The sequence below is a fragment of the Protopterus annectens genome, chromosome 4.part1 (genome assembly GCF_019279795.1).
Source record: "Protopterus annectens isolate FY-2018-M chromosome 4.part1, PAN1.0, whole genome shotgun sequence".
Taxonomy (NCBI): Eukaryota; Metazoa; Chordata; order Ceratodontiformes; family Protopteridae; genus Protopterus; species Protopterus annectens.
Window position 1 is genome coordinate 884,154,002 of NC_056734.1, and position 18,093 is coordinate 884,172,094.

The following is an 18,093-nucleotide window of genomic DNA, read 5'->3' on the forward strand; positions in this document are numbered from 1 at the left end:
CTTCATATTTTCCAGTGTTCTCAGGAAGGCCGAGTGGGGTTCCTGGGTTTGGGAGGATGATCTGTAGCAGGCTATAAACTGGAAGGCAGTTTTACCCACTGTTAGTTGCACATGGATAGTCTCTGATGCTTTGTGCTTTGCCACCAACCTGGAGGTGTGGGAATCTTTGATGAATATCGATACTCCCCCTCCTTTTGTGGTTCGGTCCAAGTTTTGGGGCTGAAATGCATGGTATGAGGTATAACCTGGTAGTGCTGGGGTGCTCTCGGGAGCCCTGAACCAGGTTTCTGTTACTGCAAAGATATCGATGTTCTCCATGCTAAGGAGAGTTTCAAGTGCGTGCATCTTGAGGTTTAGACTTCTGGTGTTGAGTAGCATTACTCTTAGTTTCTTATCCCTTGTGATACCTATGGAGATGGGTTTGTCTTTTGAACCTTGCCTGAAAACGGCACTATGGGGGTAGCAAGAGCCTTTGCCAATATCCGAAAGCCCAGGGGTGACAGGTGCAAACTGTCCCTAGCGAAGCATCCTGGCTTGTCGAGCATATCATCCCAGGCTGACAGGCATTGGATTCCCTTTGAATGACACCAGTACTTAAGCCAATTGTTGCAATTGATCATCTTGTCTTCATATTGTGGCATGATTTTTGGTGAGGGTGAGATGCTACTCAAGGTCAGGGTCATACCGGCCTGGGCTACATGCTCAGAGAGCTCCTCTATGTCTCTTTTCATGTTGTCCAGGGAGGTACGTCTCAGGTCATTCACACCAGCATGGACAATGACTGAGTCATATTTGTACTTGCCTTGGAGTGACCTGAGTGCTTGTGTTATGTGGCGGATCCTAGTGCCCGACAGGCTGTCCACCGTGACCTTCTCCTTGTTCAGCCTGGTGAGTGGGACGTCAGTGTGCCTGATGATAGAGTCACCTATTACAAGTGTATCAGGTGTGTTGTTTAGCCTTAAGGGCTGTGACTGTTCGGCACACTGGCTTTGTGAGATATGTGTTGCACGTGTTTTGTTTTGGGGTAGCAGTTGCTTGGGTGTCTGCTTTGGAGGTCTCTGCTGCTTAGGCAGATCTTTATTTAGAGTCTCTGAGTATGTTTTTGTGTGATTATGTGTTTGGTTTGCTGTCGTGGTAGGTCTATGTGAGACTGGAATTGTAGCGAGTGTGGTTTCCTTCTCCTACTGACTGGTTATGCCAGTACTGAGTTGAGAGAGCTTAGCCTCCAGTTTGGCTATATGGTTGCATCTCTCACATGTGTTGGAATTTGTTGGGAGGAGGAGAGGGTTGTCTGTGTACATGAGGCAGTTGTAACATTGCCTCAAGATTCCCAGATTCACCAGCTGGACCGGAGAGGAGATTTGTGTTTAAAATCTGCTGATTTTAAATATTTCCATGCCTTATGAGCTCTGTGTAGTCTGCCTCCTTTGATGTTTGACATAACTAATGCAGCATTATGAAGACTATGTAGATATCTATATTGATATAGATATATTTGGCACATATAGATGGTATAAAGAAACTCTATCAAGGCAAAGACAGAAGATAAACATGATAGTCATCAGACATCCTTCATAAGAACATAACAACAACCTGCTCACATCAAAGGCAGATGGAAGGAATACATCTAGCAGCTTCTGAATGAAGAAAACCCCATGGAAGCTGTACTGCCCCATACATAGCCTACAAAGAAAAAAGAAGGGGAGCCTGCCACAGAAGAAATGATAACAGTAGTGTGAAACTGAAGTCAGGGAAAGCAGCAGGCTCAGATGAGGTCACTGCTGATATGCTCTAGACGTTGGGTGAGATGGGGATAAATGCCTCTTGAGGATATACCTAATAGTATGTACGAAAAGGCATAGCCTAGATGTGAAAAAGCATACTAGTGCCACTGTACAAGAACATGGGGGCCACTGTTCAGGAACATGGGGCCATTGTACAGGAACATGGGGACCACTGTACAGGAACATGGGGGCATTCAAACCTGTGAGCAGCACAGAGGCATCAAACCCATGTCACACTGCATGAACATTCTGGAGTGGGTGATTGAAACATGTATATGATGAGTAGTAGAAAATAAGATGGAAGATGAGAAGTTCAGATTCAGATCAAGATGCAGCACAACTGACCCAATATTTCCAGTTAGATAGTTGAGAAGAAGTTAGAGATGAGGAAGGAGTCCAGCTGGCCATTCCTTGATGTGGAGAAAGCTTATAACAAAGTCCTAAGAAAGCTGATTTGGGAAGTCACTGCAATGGTTTAAAGTCTTGAAAACATTGAATTAGTGCAGGCTATGTACAAATACTAAATAACAGAAGTACAAACACTGTTTGGACTGACAGAGAGGTTCCCAATGAGACTTCACATGCATGAAGCTTCAGGTCTGAGCCCACTGCTGTTCATACTAGTGATGGACTACATCAGTAAAGTGTTTGGAGGAAACAGATAATTAAAGTTACTATATGCAGATGATGTGGTAGGTAGATTCTGAATAAGTACTTCCACAAAGGAAAGGGTAATAGAATGCAAAACTAAAGGTCCATGGGATGAAACTTAGTACAGATGAGAGAGATGTAATAGCAGCAAATAGTGAAAATCAAAAGACATTGAGAATTAAGAGAATTAAGACAGAAGAGGAAACAGTGGAACAAGTTAACAGCATCACATACCTGGGAGGGGTTGTTGAGGAGAACTAAAGTCTGAATGAGGACGTCAAAGCTAGAGCTAGATGGAGTGCCATTAAGTGACAGAGTATCATGGGCAGTGTTTGATAGAAAAATGCCAAAAAGCTGAAAAGTAAGGTGTTCAGAACAATGGTAAGAACAGTGCTACTGTATGATGCAGAAACCTAGGCAGTGCAGACAGAGAAGCTGTGGAAGCTAGAGGAGATGGAGATGAGGTGCTTGAGACAGGTGGTACAAAGCACACTGTGGGAGAGATGAAGAAATTATGACATCAGAACAGAAGCCCAAGTAGCTTCAATTGCAGGGAAGGTCAAAGTGATTCATGGACATGTGTAAGAAAGAAGACAATCCGGTGATGAAGATATAGGACAGACAGGAAGAAAGCAAGAGAAACAAGGGCATCTAGCAAAGAGTTGGATGGATTTTATGAGAGAAGACTTGCAACAGTAAGGTATTGCTGTTCAAGAAGGTAAGAGAGTGGTAACAAAAAGAGTGAGAGAGAGAGAGAGATGGAGACAGCTGACATGACACCCAACCCCATATAGAAAAATGAGGAAAAATAGGTTGATGATGATGAAATATGAAAAGAATTGCAGTTAAAATTAAGAAGGGTGACCAAATGACAAGGTACCCAACCTTTGCACACATAACTTATAGAGACGTACATCAACTATAACCCACTGCAGTGTAAATATTTAATCTTTTCCTACTAGGCTACTTTTTGCTACTTTCTGAGCCTGACCAGTAATATACTGATATAATGATATTTGGATGGCACAGTTGTGCAGCAGTAGCATTGTCGTCTCACAGCAAGAGGTTCTCTGGTTCAATTCTCAGCTGGGGTGCTTTCTGTCTTGAGTCTGCATGTTCTCCCTGCATCCGTGTGGGTTTCCTCCGTGTGCTCCGGTTTCCTCCAATGTTACAATGATGTGCATATGGAGCATTTCTCCCCGGGCCTCCACTGAAAATGTCTTTGTTCCAAGTCGGACTTTCCCAGTTAACATATATAAAATTAAATAAATAATAAATATCCATTACACAGCAATAAAGATAAAATCTAATGACTTTGGTAAAGTCTGCTGACTTAATCATTACATTTAAGCATCATATTTTACTAATTTCTGCATCTTGTGTTTTGTTTACTACTTACAATTTTCTAAAACTATGTACTGAGCAATCTGTTACCAGCAGCTGAATTTAATTACTATTTCAGACTGGCCAGCTTATGGACAGTCCATTTAGCCTAAATAGAAATTGATAATCACAGACTTCTTGATCCATATGCTCTTGCCTCTGCACTTCACTATTTATAAGATGTTTTTAATATACTTTTACTGACTTAGTTATTACAGTAAAGTTAGTATTACTTCTTGCACACTTGTGTTTACCTTTTTTTAAAGCTATAGGATTTTAAAAGTTATTACTGGTCAGATTAATCCTACCCTATTTTCGTGCCATTTGCTATGGGTTATTTATTGCCACAAAGATTGCTGAGTAATGTTGAAATGTCTAAAATATGATGACTTGTTTACACACAAGGTATACAGTTTGTTTTCTTAGATGGTTTAAAGTAATTTATTTTACTATTATACACATTTGATACATGTTAAAACATAATACCTGAAATTACTTATATCAATGTATAAATTTGCATTTGTAAAGTGTATAAAAATTATAAATTATAAAAAAATCAAACTACTAAATTAATAGATAAGCAACTTCTGCATGACAATCAATGCAGGTGATAAAAAAGGAAATGTTGCACTTCATTGTGTCAGCTGAGAAATTCAGGAATAATTTAAGTGCTGGAATACTAGTCTAAATGTTTTGTAATACCGGTATGATTTCTACTGATGCTGATATTCAAGGATAACTTGGTTATATTAGTTTTGTGCTTCCTTTCTTCAGAAACTAAATCTTCCTTCTTAGTCTGTATGTATCCTGTTGTACTTAATTGGACTTTCTTGGGAACATTTCTCTGCATATAACTAAATTCAAAATGCATTATATAATCTTAATTTGTAAAGAGATGGCAGGGATAACAGCAAATGGAATAAAAATCTACTAAACTGAAATGTATCTGAAGGAAGTCTATAATGTTAGAGATCCCATTTATTTCCATTTTTTGAATGGGTCCCAGATTTCATTTTACGAAATATTCATAAATTATGGTCTAGGGTATATTGTGTTTAGTTTAAAATGTATTTTCTCCACAATTTTTTATTGAACCATACACCTTTGACATTTTTATGACTGCTTTGGAAATCAAATTATATTTGGATTTAAGCAAAATTACAAATCATGAATTAGAGACTGAAAGTGGACAATACTCTCAAATGTATTGTGTTCACAAAGTCAGAGTTAATTAACCATTGGTAAATTTCTTAATGGAAATGTTCTCCTTCAGGCTTAATGTGGTTGAACTTTCAGTGGCCATTAAAGATAAGCAGCTAGACTATTTATTCCCAGCAATTATGCAAAAAAGAAATCAAATACAAAAAGAAATTAATTTAATGAACAACATAAAATGCTCAGGAGGAAGCTTGTGGTTAATTATTATAATGAAGAAAATTACTATATTAAAAATATGCAGTCAGCACAGATGGTAGACTTGCTGCATAAGTAAAAGTGTACATAAACACAAAATTTTCTGAATGGGCTCAAATGCCAGCAAAGCAGTTAGGAAAATAATTCAAATCCAAGACCATTCCTTCATGACTTCCTTGACTAGATTGCAAAATCTAAAACAATACCAAGACTGGTTCCATAGACTGGGACTCCATAAATGACTTAAGGTTTCTGTGAATAGCAGTACAACATGAATATACTAATAAGATTAGCAAAAGTCATTTGTAATGAATGCAGAAAAGAGAATTTGTTTGAAAAACATGCCTACTTCTCACAAAAGAGCAAGTTGTATAAAGTTCTGCATTACAAAGTGTTAAATTACTTTGCAAAGTGTAAGGGTTCTTATAACTTTTTTCACATATTGCAGTGAATATAGCTAAATGCAGCCATGCCTAAAATGTTTACAAAAAGCTGCAGACTGTACAACACTTAAACTGATTTTTTTTTAAAGAATAGGGATTTATGATATTTTATATAAGGGTATTTTATGTTGACACTGATGGTTCCATTAAAGAATAGAAAGGGGGAGATAAGAAATATTGAAACAGGGGAGACAAAAAAAAAAGAAAGGAACACACATTTGGAATGTGGTTGCGAAGTACCCATTATCTTATTTTGTCATCTGATCATTATTTATGCTAAAGTGTACCACTATTAGGAAAGAAAATCTTACCTATAATCAAGTTACTTGAATCGTCGTAAACACCTGTACCAGCTCATTTCACATCTGAATTAAGGTGCCCAAAAATCTTACTTAAATGTTTCCCTTCTATTAATATGAAGAGTACATTAATTTTATGTTTAAATTGGAAAAACAGTTTTTCTTTAAAAGTTTAATTCTGATTTACTAAGCCTGAATAAATACTACTTAACATCATTAATAAAATTATGTTTAAAAATATTTGCATCTCTTTTAGATGAGTGTATATTATGTTACAAACTGTTAAAAGTTCGAACGTCATATGGTCGACACCATATGATCGTACTTTTAAAAGTTCAAACATTTCAATAGAGATCTTTGTACAGTGTGGAATGGGAAGATTTCCCTTTCCTGCACTGTAGTGAGATCTCGGAGTTGGTATATTTAAAGACTGGGGGGGTGTGGTGGTGCAGGCGGGCTTGCCCCCTTGCTTTAAATGGTCAGGTAGGTGTTTTCTGTTGTTAATTTTTTTTTAGTGTTTCGAACTTTTAAAAGTTTGATCATATGGCTTCAACCATATGACGTTCGAACTTTTAAAAATTTGAAAATGTAATATACACACCTTTTAGACAACAGGATTAAACATAATTTTTCCTATTTTATGTGAATTCTGCACTCAGGTTTTTGAGCCATCAGCATATAGATAATTAAATAATTACATTGCATTTACATTTTTCTGTGGAAAAAAAAACTTAATAGGATCCTATGTGCATATATTCTACTAACACATTTGATTTAGTTAATTTTGAATCTCTTTTTTTCCATAACTTGCAAGTTTAGTCTTCATAAGTCATTCATAAATTTGATCTGTTTTCTGTACTCAAACCTGTTAAAAATGGAATGTATCATGAATACCCATTATCATCTTAACTATTTAACCACTATTTTGAACCTTTACCCGTGCACTTACACTCAAATAAATAAAGAAATAAACAAAAAACACAAATGAAGGGTATGTCAAAATGGAAGCTATTCACGTTGTCAGTTCTTATTTTATCAAACCATAGATCTTATATGCTGTTTAATTATATTATTAAATCATTAACTTTATCCATGACATCACTACCCTTGAACTGATATAACAACCAATGTTATTAAGCAATTTTATATCCACTTACATAAATGCAGAGAAATGGCAGTCCCAACTAGAACAAAAAACATTAGGAAATTTAAAAACAAGCCCCCACAGTGGTTAACCAACATTCTAATCTCTAGAACAAGAGGGAAATTCCATAAACTTTTCAGTATAGAACTCATCAGAATGACGATAATATAAATAATATCATCAAGAATCGGAAAAGCAGTGTAAGGAACAGCAAAACAACTGATGAACTAAGATTAGATTTTGAAGTGAAGAATAACTACAAACCCTTGTTTAGCTATACTGAAAGACTAAGGACTAATACTCAACATACATTGCTCTGAACTTTTCCTTACTAGGGCCTACCTCTCTGAGCCCAGTGATAGGACAAATATACTAGCAAATAAGTTCACTGCAAAATATACCTCTGAACTCTCTAGTCAAGTATCACTCATCCCATAATCCCATAAACCTCTTATAATTACTAATAAACACATTCTTAACAGAGCCCAAAACACTTTTGCCATGGGTCATGGCAACATACATAGATGTTTAATAAACAGTGTAAAACATCTTTCCACCAAATATCTCCGTAAATTGTTTATCCTCAGCTTGACCACAGGCTGTGTTCCTGATTTCTAGTGTACTGCTGTAGTGATTCCCCCAACACAGTAGATGTGCCACTGCAGAGACTGGAAATTATAGCCCAGTCTGATTTGCAATGATATGGAGCATATCATGACCAATCTCATTAATTATAATACCAAGAATCTTTTTAGGCTTGACCCACAGCAATTTAGCTTAGTCAAGAGTAGATCAAGCCTGTTAGGTTTTGTCAACTTCTTCAAGAGGGTCATACAAGCTGTTGGCAGTGGTCATAATGCTCATACAGCTTATCTTGATTTCACCAAACAATTCCATACCATACCTGATAGCAGAGTTGTAAGGAGACTATCTGTATTAAATATACATCATTATGTGGTAAGGAAAAATATGGTCTTCTATCAAAGACTTACTCCGACCATAGATAAAAACTAATCCAAATCTTTCACCTAACCTCTGCCCATTTACAACTGCTATCCACTTTAATCCCTACTTCATGGACAGCATAGCTGCCCTTAACAAAAGCAACCCTAACATCCATTATAATCTTACCTCACCCTAAACCCTTCCCATCATTACCCTACCTTTCAGCTTAAGAACTGTCCCTACATCATATATAAAATAATTAATTTACAATCTAAAGCCATGCTCACCATCCACCAATAACCTCCTACCTGAATTTCTCAGGATAGGAGCAGTGCAACAGCACACCCACTATCCATCTTTATAAATAGGTCAGTATAAGAATCTTATGTCCCTTTCCTCTGGAAGAAAATCACATAAACCCCACTACATAAAGGGGGGATCTTAACAGAAATATCCAGCTTTAGACCCATCACCATTCTATTAGCCCTCTCAAATAATTGGAAAAAAAGTATCCACAAGCAACTTCTTCAATACCTCCTACAACAACAATACAACATGGCTTCTGCCCACCACATAGTATTACCACTGCCCTCATATCCTTCCCTGACATCATCAGTAATGCTAGGGATGATGGTAATAGGATACAGCAAACTCCTACATGAAATGACTTCACTTGGCATCAAACAGTCTACTCTCACCAGGTTCAGAAGCAATGTGTCTGACAGACAACAATGTGTTAACTCATAAGTCACTCATAACTCATAAGACACCTCCAGTTGCATCTGCAGTTAACTCCTACAGATGCCTCTAGGCATCAAATGTTGCTTGTTCATATTTGCATCAGTAATTCCAAAACCATGCTATGTACAGGGTTTTTAAAGATTTCATCTTAAAGCATACCCAATGGTAAACTCAACTGGATTAATGTTTGACCTCTGTGTAATGCAGGTAGAGATATTAACCGTTGTCTTTATGACAATTTATATAGATGTAATTTACATATTTTTTTAAATATCTCAACAACCAAGTAGCATAGACAGAACTCTTCAGCCTCATATGAAAGCTCTCAGATAGATGAATAAAATATTGCTGACAGTACCTGTGTAACTTGAGAGGATGCTGAGATATTATAAGTTGTTTACAAAATATTACAAATGTAGTAGTTACTGTGTTTACTGCGACTAATAAAGTTTGGTTTAAGACCTATAATAGTTAATGTGTTTACTGTGACTTATAACATTTGGTTTAAGACCTAGAACCTAAAGAATACTACCAGTATAAACATAGTTTGTGCTGAAGTTTGCCATTTTTACTTTATTCATAACCCCTGCTGTTGCAGAGATATGAACATTTGTTTGAAATCTGAGGACATAATTTGATTCTGTCAAAAGTCTTAGGTTCTGCTCATTGGAAGTTGCAGTGCAAACTTCCTGAGCTCCATTGGAGTGAATGATTTGCATCTTATTCCCATTCCTTCCAGTTGCCACAGGAGTATCCCAGAGTTCTACTGTTGGTCCTCTGCCATTTAGTATATTTACCAACAATCTCTACAATTCCCCAGCAAGGCTCTCATACAATATATGGATGACTCTTCTCTCATTTGCTCTTCTGGTAACCCAAACCATCTGCAAAAAATAACACAAGAAGTCTTTAACTCATTGAAAGCTTAATCCAAAATACAGAATTACCGTGCAGGCCTAAGAAAGATAAATTACTCGTACCTTTTCCCAATTCACATAGCCATGACAAAAGTAACTTCAGAATTACCTCCCTAAACAATATTGACATTGAAATAGTATATTATAGTAAATTATGTGTCATGACTATAGATGACAGCCTAAAATTCAGCCTTCCTAGATGTAAATAAAAAACACACCAGAAGTTAGGAATATCGCACAGAACAAAAAATAAACTTGAGCAACATCATAACAGGATTTCATTCTTTGTTGCAAACAAACCCAATCACAGTCACCCATATCTTGCAGTAAAAGAAGTAACTCACCATCTTACATACACCCAATTACTCACAGCACAACAAATAATAATCCCTCAGCTTGCCAGCTCTTAGCACAATTCTTCAAAATCACACCCCACGTTGCCCTTAAGGTGAGAGAATAAAGAATTCCTTATTTTAAATAAGCCAAATAAAAAATCTGCAGGACACATTCTATAGTCTAGCTTGGTAGCAAAATCCTGGAGCTTACTCCCTATTGCAATCAGATCATCACACAACCTCTACATGTTCAAACATCTTTAAAAGCTAAGGAATCCCTGCTTCTGCTGCACACCATGCTATAATCCATTTTCTTTTTTATGCCACCTTCATCTTCTAACCACAGTTTTATCTCTTAGCCCAAATTGTTGCAGCCATCCTCTCCCTTCTCTTCCTCCATCTATAATCATTTTTAATTTTTCTACCAAATATCCATCTTCCTTACCTTACTACCATCTCCTGTTTCGCTGTTATAAATCCTACTTCCTATGTTAGTAACATACATAACCTTCAAATACTCATCTGTAATTTATAAATGCCTCTTTTTCTACTAACTTTATGCATATACTTTCCCTTTACTTGTATATGCATATCTCCATTCTTAACTGCTACTCTTTGCTCCTACTCTTAAGTCACCTCTACCAAATTTCATAATAACCTCTAACAATGGCACAAATATAGTCCCTGACACCACAACCCATTTACTGAGTGTTACAATTGACAACACCCTTAGCTTTGATGACCATATTAACTCAACAATAAAAACTGTCAACAAAAAACTAGGCTCCCTCTACAGACTCAAACCCTTCCTTACCCCCCCCAGCGAGAATTACTATTGCTCAGACCCACCTATCCTCTAACCTGTTCTATGCTTCTGCAATTTATACTAATCTGTCTAGAAATAACATTACTAAACTTTCTACCTGTTATAGTAAAATAGCTAGATTTGCTACCAGTTCCCCCTATAGAACACACCACTGTCACAACCTCAAACAACTGGGATGGCTACAACTGGATAACAAATTATTCTATCAGCAACTTGTTCTCACCCAAAAAATACTCTATCACCCTAATAATACCCCAATCCTTACTAATCTAATCACCCCCTACAAAAACCTCCCTACACTTCGCTCAGCTAACAAATTTCTAGTTTTTAATGTCAAATCGAACAACAAAGCAGGGGACTCACTCTTCACCAACACAGTGGGAAAAAGCTGGAATCAACTCCCTAGTGAACTTTCCTCTCTTGCTTCCACTCAGCTATATAAAAAGCATCTTAAAGAATATCTAAAGAATCGTTGGCTTTGTCCCTGCTCCAACCCTGATTAATTAGACCCAATATACAAGAATTACACCAGAACCAGGTTCCTGTTGTTCTTTCCTTTCTTGCATCTACTCCCTCCCGATAAGAATTAACTTTAACCATCATCTGGTAACTCACTGCTCTCTCCCTTATATAACCCTCTCTGACCACTAAACCTCTTTTCTACTCTTGCAACTCTTCACTTCTCCACTGCTTTAAAAAAAAAAAAACACAGTTCTTTTTTTTATTAGTATCTCATCCTCAAATTAAACGATGTGTTTTTAAATTGATGTAATTGTTTACTGTATATTGTAAACTTGTCTCTGCTACTGGTTGGAGCTTTTCTCCCTGGGCCTCTACTGAAAATGGACATATATCCAGTTAGACTAGCCCAGTCAACAAATGTAAATAAATAAATTACCAACCAATCTTTCACTCACTCTCTCATCTCTGACTCTCTGTCAACTTAATAATTATTTTCTCATCTCATGACCACCTCACTGTTATATCTTTTGAATTCATGTATTTTCCCCTATTTATCCCATCTTTTTTTCTAGGTCTGTCTCTCTTCACATGTTGTAATTTAAACAAATTGAGGTTTGTTTTCTGACTAGACACTCTTACTATGTTTTAGGTTACTATGTAGTATATTGAACTACATTTGTAGTAATGACAATGTTTTTCAACTTGGTTATTTTATAGTGTATTTTGTATAAATGAAATCCTTATCAAATGTTATGATTTGCTATATTCAACTGTTTTTGCTTTAATGTAATATTATGGAGCTTTTCCTCTTTGATCCCATACTGAAAACACATTATTGTCCAGTAAGACTTTAAGATAACCAAATATCAGTAAATTATACAGCTTAAATTCTTGAGAGAGTGTAAAATGAAAGCTGTACTAGTGTGAAAATGATGGACTTTTACTCATATTCTGCTAACCAGTGTCAGTGGTGCAACAGGACTCACACTCGCCTTAGCCTGTGGGATTAATTTCTACACTATGTAGATGGACTGCTGACACTGCAGTGTAGGTGAGACATTAACCCAAGGCCCTATAGGCCTAAGTTGGTGGTAGCTCAGGTGGGTGTAAAAGATCTCATGGTACCAAAAGAGAAGGGGAAGTTCCATGATACCCCAGTCAGATATTTCCTAGCAGGGTATATACCATTTTGGATCTCTCCTGAAAAGAGGCTACTAATCTTGTCGGACCAACTTGCTCAACAAACGATAAATACATTTTTGATTTAATGGGGAGATTTTGGAATGTTGAGACAGGAAAGGAATAAAATATAAACAAAACAAATAAAGTATGTGAATTGTGAGAGACAGAAGAAAGTGTTATGAAAAGTTAAAATGAAACATAAAATAAAAAAAAATGTGCAGGCTGTGAATTATATAAAACAGCAGGAAGAGTTAGGCATGATTTTGTAGGATGTATTTTTGTATTTGTTTATAGAAAGATTGATTATATTTCAGACTGAATGAAGATAATTTTATAAATAAAGAAGCAATATGTTATGGGAATTTTTATGGTTTAGGTGAGGAATCAGTTAAGATATCAAATATATTAAGAAAATGTTGTTTTTAGGCAATTTGGCTAGGTAGATATGATAAAGTTTTACATAATAACTGGAACAGAATACGAAAACAATAACAATGTTGAATAAGAGAAAAAACATTTGCATAAAAATATGTGTAAAAATGAACAAAGGCAGAAAAATTATTTTAATGTTGTATAATGCTTATCTGTTCGTCAAGCTAATGCATTTTATTTAATATGAATACTATGATTTTGTAAAATGGTAACATTTTTAACAAAGTTATCCCTTCTCATTTTAATTGCCATGAGATATGTTTACATTGCCCTAAGCTGCCACTTACTCAGGCAGAGATGACATCAGTTTAAGATCTCATATGAATGAGTGCCCCCCCCCCCCCCGTCCCAGCTACATTACAATGTCAGTATTAGGATTTGAGTCCTAAACCTGGTATTTAACAAAAAGTACATTTTTTTCCCTTTCTAAAATTAATGAAATGTGCATTACCTGTTGGGTCTCTGACACTGATAGAAACTGATTTCTGGATAACAAGAACTGGTTGTGCTGGGTATGGGATATGCAAAGATTTGCCTTAGGAGTGACATGTTGGGATTAAGGCATTAGATGCTTTCACACTATAGCAGAGTGCAAAATATTACAATTTCTCTGTAATAGATTAATATCACTGATGTGAATAAATCAGGTTCATACACAATTTTTTTTCTCAGTTTTGTTGCAGAGTTATTTTAGGTAAAGAATATTTTTCTTTCAGCTAATAATATGACCTTGAGTGTCTGAAAGAGGTGAAATAATTTACAAAATAACATGGCTAATCTCTAACCATCAGCTCCAATCCTTTGAGTGGATAAGAGATCTTCACTTCTATATGCAGATGCTCTGAATAATTTCATCATCAAACTCTTATTACCTCAAGCAGTTACAGTAAGCTGAACAAAATTGGAACCTCACACATTTGGCATGCATATAGATCTCCGTCCAACCACTTCAAATTACACACACACAAGTAACAAAATATGAAGTGTGAAGAGTCAATAATTGCAATGTTGGTAAGGGGAGGTGATGGGGGCATCCACACCAGGTATAAGGTGGTAGGGGCTGCAAATGTGAGATGTTGGTCTGTCAGAAGGGCACAACTGGCATTCAGAAATGAATGTTGATAAAGTCATTGTGGTGTGGCCTGAAGTGTTTTCAACCCTTGACATGTTCTATAAGATATAGCATGCTGCTTGCCACATTTGTTAGCAAAAAGGACATTTTATTTCTCCCACTGCCCCCAGTGAAGATTTGAGAGGAGTACATCAGGCATAATGGACCTTGTAGATCTTGCTTGTTCCAGATGGAGAGGACAGATCAGGGAAAGGGCAGATGGATGCTTCTCAATTAATACCTGAGTGGAATCAGATCAGGGTACCACTTTGGGCATGACAGGAACACGCCATGGCTCTGGTCAACAATAACAACATATGTGAGCAAATATTGAACCGTGCCTGAGTAAATGTCTGTGCAGCAGACACTATTACCCACCAAGCCCCAAAACATCTTATTAACCCCAAAACACTTTATTTATTGTTGACTTAACTGCTATAGTCTGTTAAATGTATGAACTTGCAGATATTGTTTTTGTGTTTTTGTAGGATGTTACATTTTTTTTGAGGTACTGTTCGCAATTGGTGGAAGAAAGTACTCAAGTTTTGGGCTTCAAATATTTTTGGCAATAAAATATCTATTTGTTAGAGGTCAACAAGTTACTCCGTATAGCATAGTTATTGAAGTATTTTAATTGTTAAGATTTCTATGTGAAAGGTAAATAAAATGTATGGGTTTTGTTCTATACTAAAGATATCTATAGGAAGCAATGGGATCAATTGAATTTACAAGGTGATCTGAGTTGGACAGAAAGGAACAATTGACTAGTCTTTCTGGGGTTCCAAAAGTCATAGGTTTAGTTTCAGATGCACTTATTTGCTTCTATGATCAGCAAAGTAGCATCTGATACTATTGAAGTTTACCTGAAGGAAAGGATGAGAAATAGCAGGATTGTTAGAAGGTCTGAGCAGAAACAGATCATCTGTGCATAGGACAAAGTTTAGTTGGTGAATGCCAAATGAAAGAAGGTTGATAAAGAAAAAGATTGAAATAGGTCCTGATATAGAATGTTAAAGCATCTCAGAGGTGAAGTGTGTTAAGGTAAAAAGATTGTTGTCATATGCAACCTGAAAGGGTTATGTTTTTTTTTTTTTTTTTTTTTTTTTAACATCAAAAATTAAAAGACTTGTGTCGATAGCCTGGAAAAAGGCAGCAGATGTACTAAATCCTTGGCAAAAACAAAACGCAGAAGAGAATATAACTGTCTCTTCAAAACCAAATAGTCTGTTTAAAAATTAGCTGTTTTTGCTAAATGGGAAAGTGTAGCAGTGTGACAAAAGTGATTAAGTCTAGTGAGGTGAGAGACTTTAGTATGAAAGATTGCAGTGCTATTGCATCCCCTGGGTAGAATTCAGACAGACAATGAGAGAGAGAGACTATGTATGTGAAAGAGACAGACAAATATCTTTAGAAGATTTTTAAAAACTTTTGGATTGAGATGAAAAAATGTTGAACAGGATGTCTTTGTCATCTGGCAAAGAATTTATATACTATTTGAAGTAAAACAGGGCTTAATTTGAGGAGTTTAAAGCTAAAAGAAAGGTGTATGCTGATCTTAATTACCATGATCCATTTTTATGAATAATGACAGTGAATGGTGCAATTGGAACATTATACAATTATGCAGCTGTGCACTATATTTCTAACATTTCTGGAATATGTTCAATGCATAGATCTTTTTAAAGCTCCCTGGAATGTGTTTAATACAGCATTTAGTAAACTATACATTTTGCTTATTGTGGCTTCATTTTGAAATTAAGCTTATTTGCTTCCACTGCTGCACAGTTTGGGTCATAGTATAATTTTAACGCACATAAAATTACTTATATATCCATTCTTCCAGATATAAATACGAGTGTGGATTGATTTCAGAGGGTGAAAACAATAGTACAATACTCTTTAACTACAGTAGAAATTTGAAAGGGTAAATTGATAACGTACCAATGTATCAATGAACAAAAAACTGATAACCAGGTGCAGGACAAATTTAATGCACTTAAGTCTATACATTTTTCAGTGTGAGCAAAGACATACATTAGAGTGTTATAGACACACATGAACACACCCCTTTTGCAATTACATGTGTGATAACTGCTGTTACCAATAAAATTAAATAGTCAGGTTCTATGAGGTCAGGTAAAATGCATGTTGCTTTCTGTACAGATAGACGGAAATGCTAACAAAACTTTCAATAGTCACGAAACGCGTGTATGCAGGCCAACACATTCCGGAAAATGGTGAATGCTTGTGTGCATGGGTGTGTGTGTGTGTGTGTGTGTGTGTGTGTGTGTGTGTGTGTGTGTGTGTGTGTGTGTGTGTGTGTACACATGTGAGGGAGGGGTCAAAGAAGACTCAGAAGACTTCTAACCCATCAGCTTGACCAGTATTCCATGAAAAACATGGAGAGATTGATACAAAGGTTACATTCTTACTGTAAGACTAGATCTACATTGACTGTTTCCTATCCTCTGCCTACAACACCAAGAGCAGTGGATACTTAGTCAACCTGGGTCATGAAACATTCCCTGGTCACTATGGTCTCCTTCCTTTACTCACAAGGCATGGAGCCTGAGAACCCTTCTCTGGATCTCTAAAGCTTACAACGAGCAATAGAAAAGGAGAATGGGAAAGCAGACAGAAGAAAAACATTTAATAGTGTCTACATCCAATGGCTGGGGGAACGTAAGAAGAAATGGCAGCTGATCTCCACTGAATTAAATTATTTATGTATGTATGTATTTATTTTATGTATGCATGCATTTATTTATTTATTTATTTAAATTTGTTGATTTGGATACCCTGGGAGAGTATTATCCATTTTCATTTGAGGCCCAGAGAGAGAAGCAAAAGAGCAATACAATATAACATTTAATCTAGAAATGCAAAATGTGTACAATGTAAAAATATAAGCAACTTGTGTGTCAATAGGAGAAATAGACTGATGCTTTCAAAAACAATTCTAGAAAATTTCTTGTAGACTGAGTTAATGTAACATTATAGGAATAAAATCCCTATAGTTATTTTAGAATACAAGTATAGATCAAACAGGATAGTACATGTACATAGTATCATCAACAAACCTCAAACATGGTATTTCGATTTTGCATCTGCTGAATGATGTCACTGGACAATCCAAGTGCTGTCTGTTTGGACTATGTAACTGCAGCTGTAAAGTGAGCAACAGAAGGTGTAAGAGATTTAAGCTCTTTGCAGACATCTGTATTGACAGTAGAAATGTGGCAGGAAATCTCAGCTCCTCTGCCAAAGAAAAACTAATACCACCACCTCAAAATGCACTGTGTTAAATGGTTTACTCTCAAGATGTCGAGTGTGCCTTGTGTGGAACTGACAAGTGTGATATTCAGAATGTAGAGATACCTTTAGTAGACCATTGAAATTTGGACTCTGGAAGACCGACTGTTAAGATGCAGTTGACCTTTATTTACACTATTGGCTAAAGGTATCCCTGCAGTCTGAATACATTGAGATTGCAGGACAGTGTGGAACAGAAGAGTTATCCTTTTCTGCACTGTAGTGTGATCTCGGAATTGGACTATACAAGTGGTAGGTGGTGTAGGGGCACAACCTCCCACAGGGGAGGTGCAGGGGGGCTTGCCCCCATGCAAAAACATGACTGCCAGTGCTGTGCAGTATGGATCTGGTCCATACTGCCTACTGCTAAGAGAAAATCATACTGCAGAAGTCAAATTCAACTTCAGTTGCATTAGATACAATATTTCAGCCTATGTAGTGTTGTAAACATCAAACATGTGAACCACATTTTTGATAGGTTTACGTTCACATGTTCAATGTTTTGATAGTAAACCGTATTAAGCTATGTTCCATGTCAGAAGTATAAATCTGGGAAGGAGGCTATGCCTGTAGAGTTGGTTCAGGTTAGTAAAAACATATAGAAACCTGAATGGGTGCTGTAATATAACAATAACAAGATATGGTGAAAGTATCCTTTACTGCTCTTGGCTAGAAAATGCATAAGAAGGAAATTACTACAGCAATAAAATATT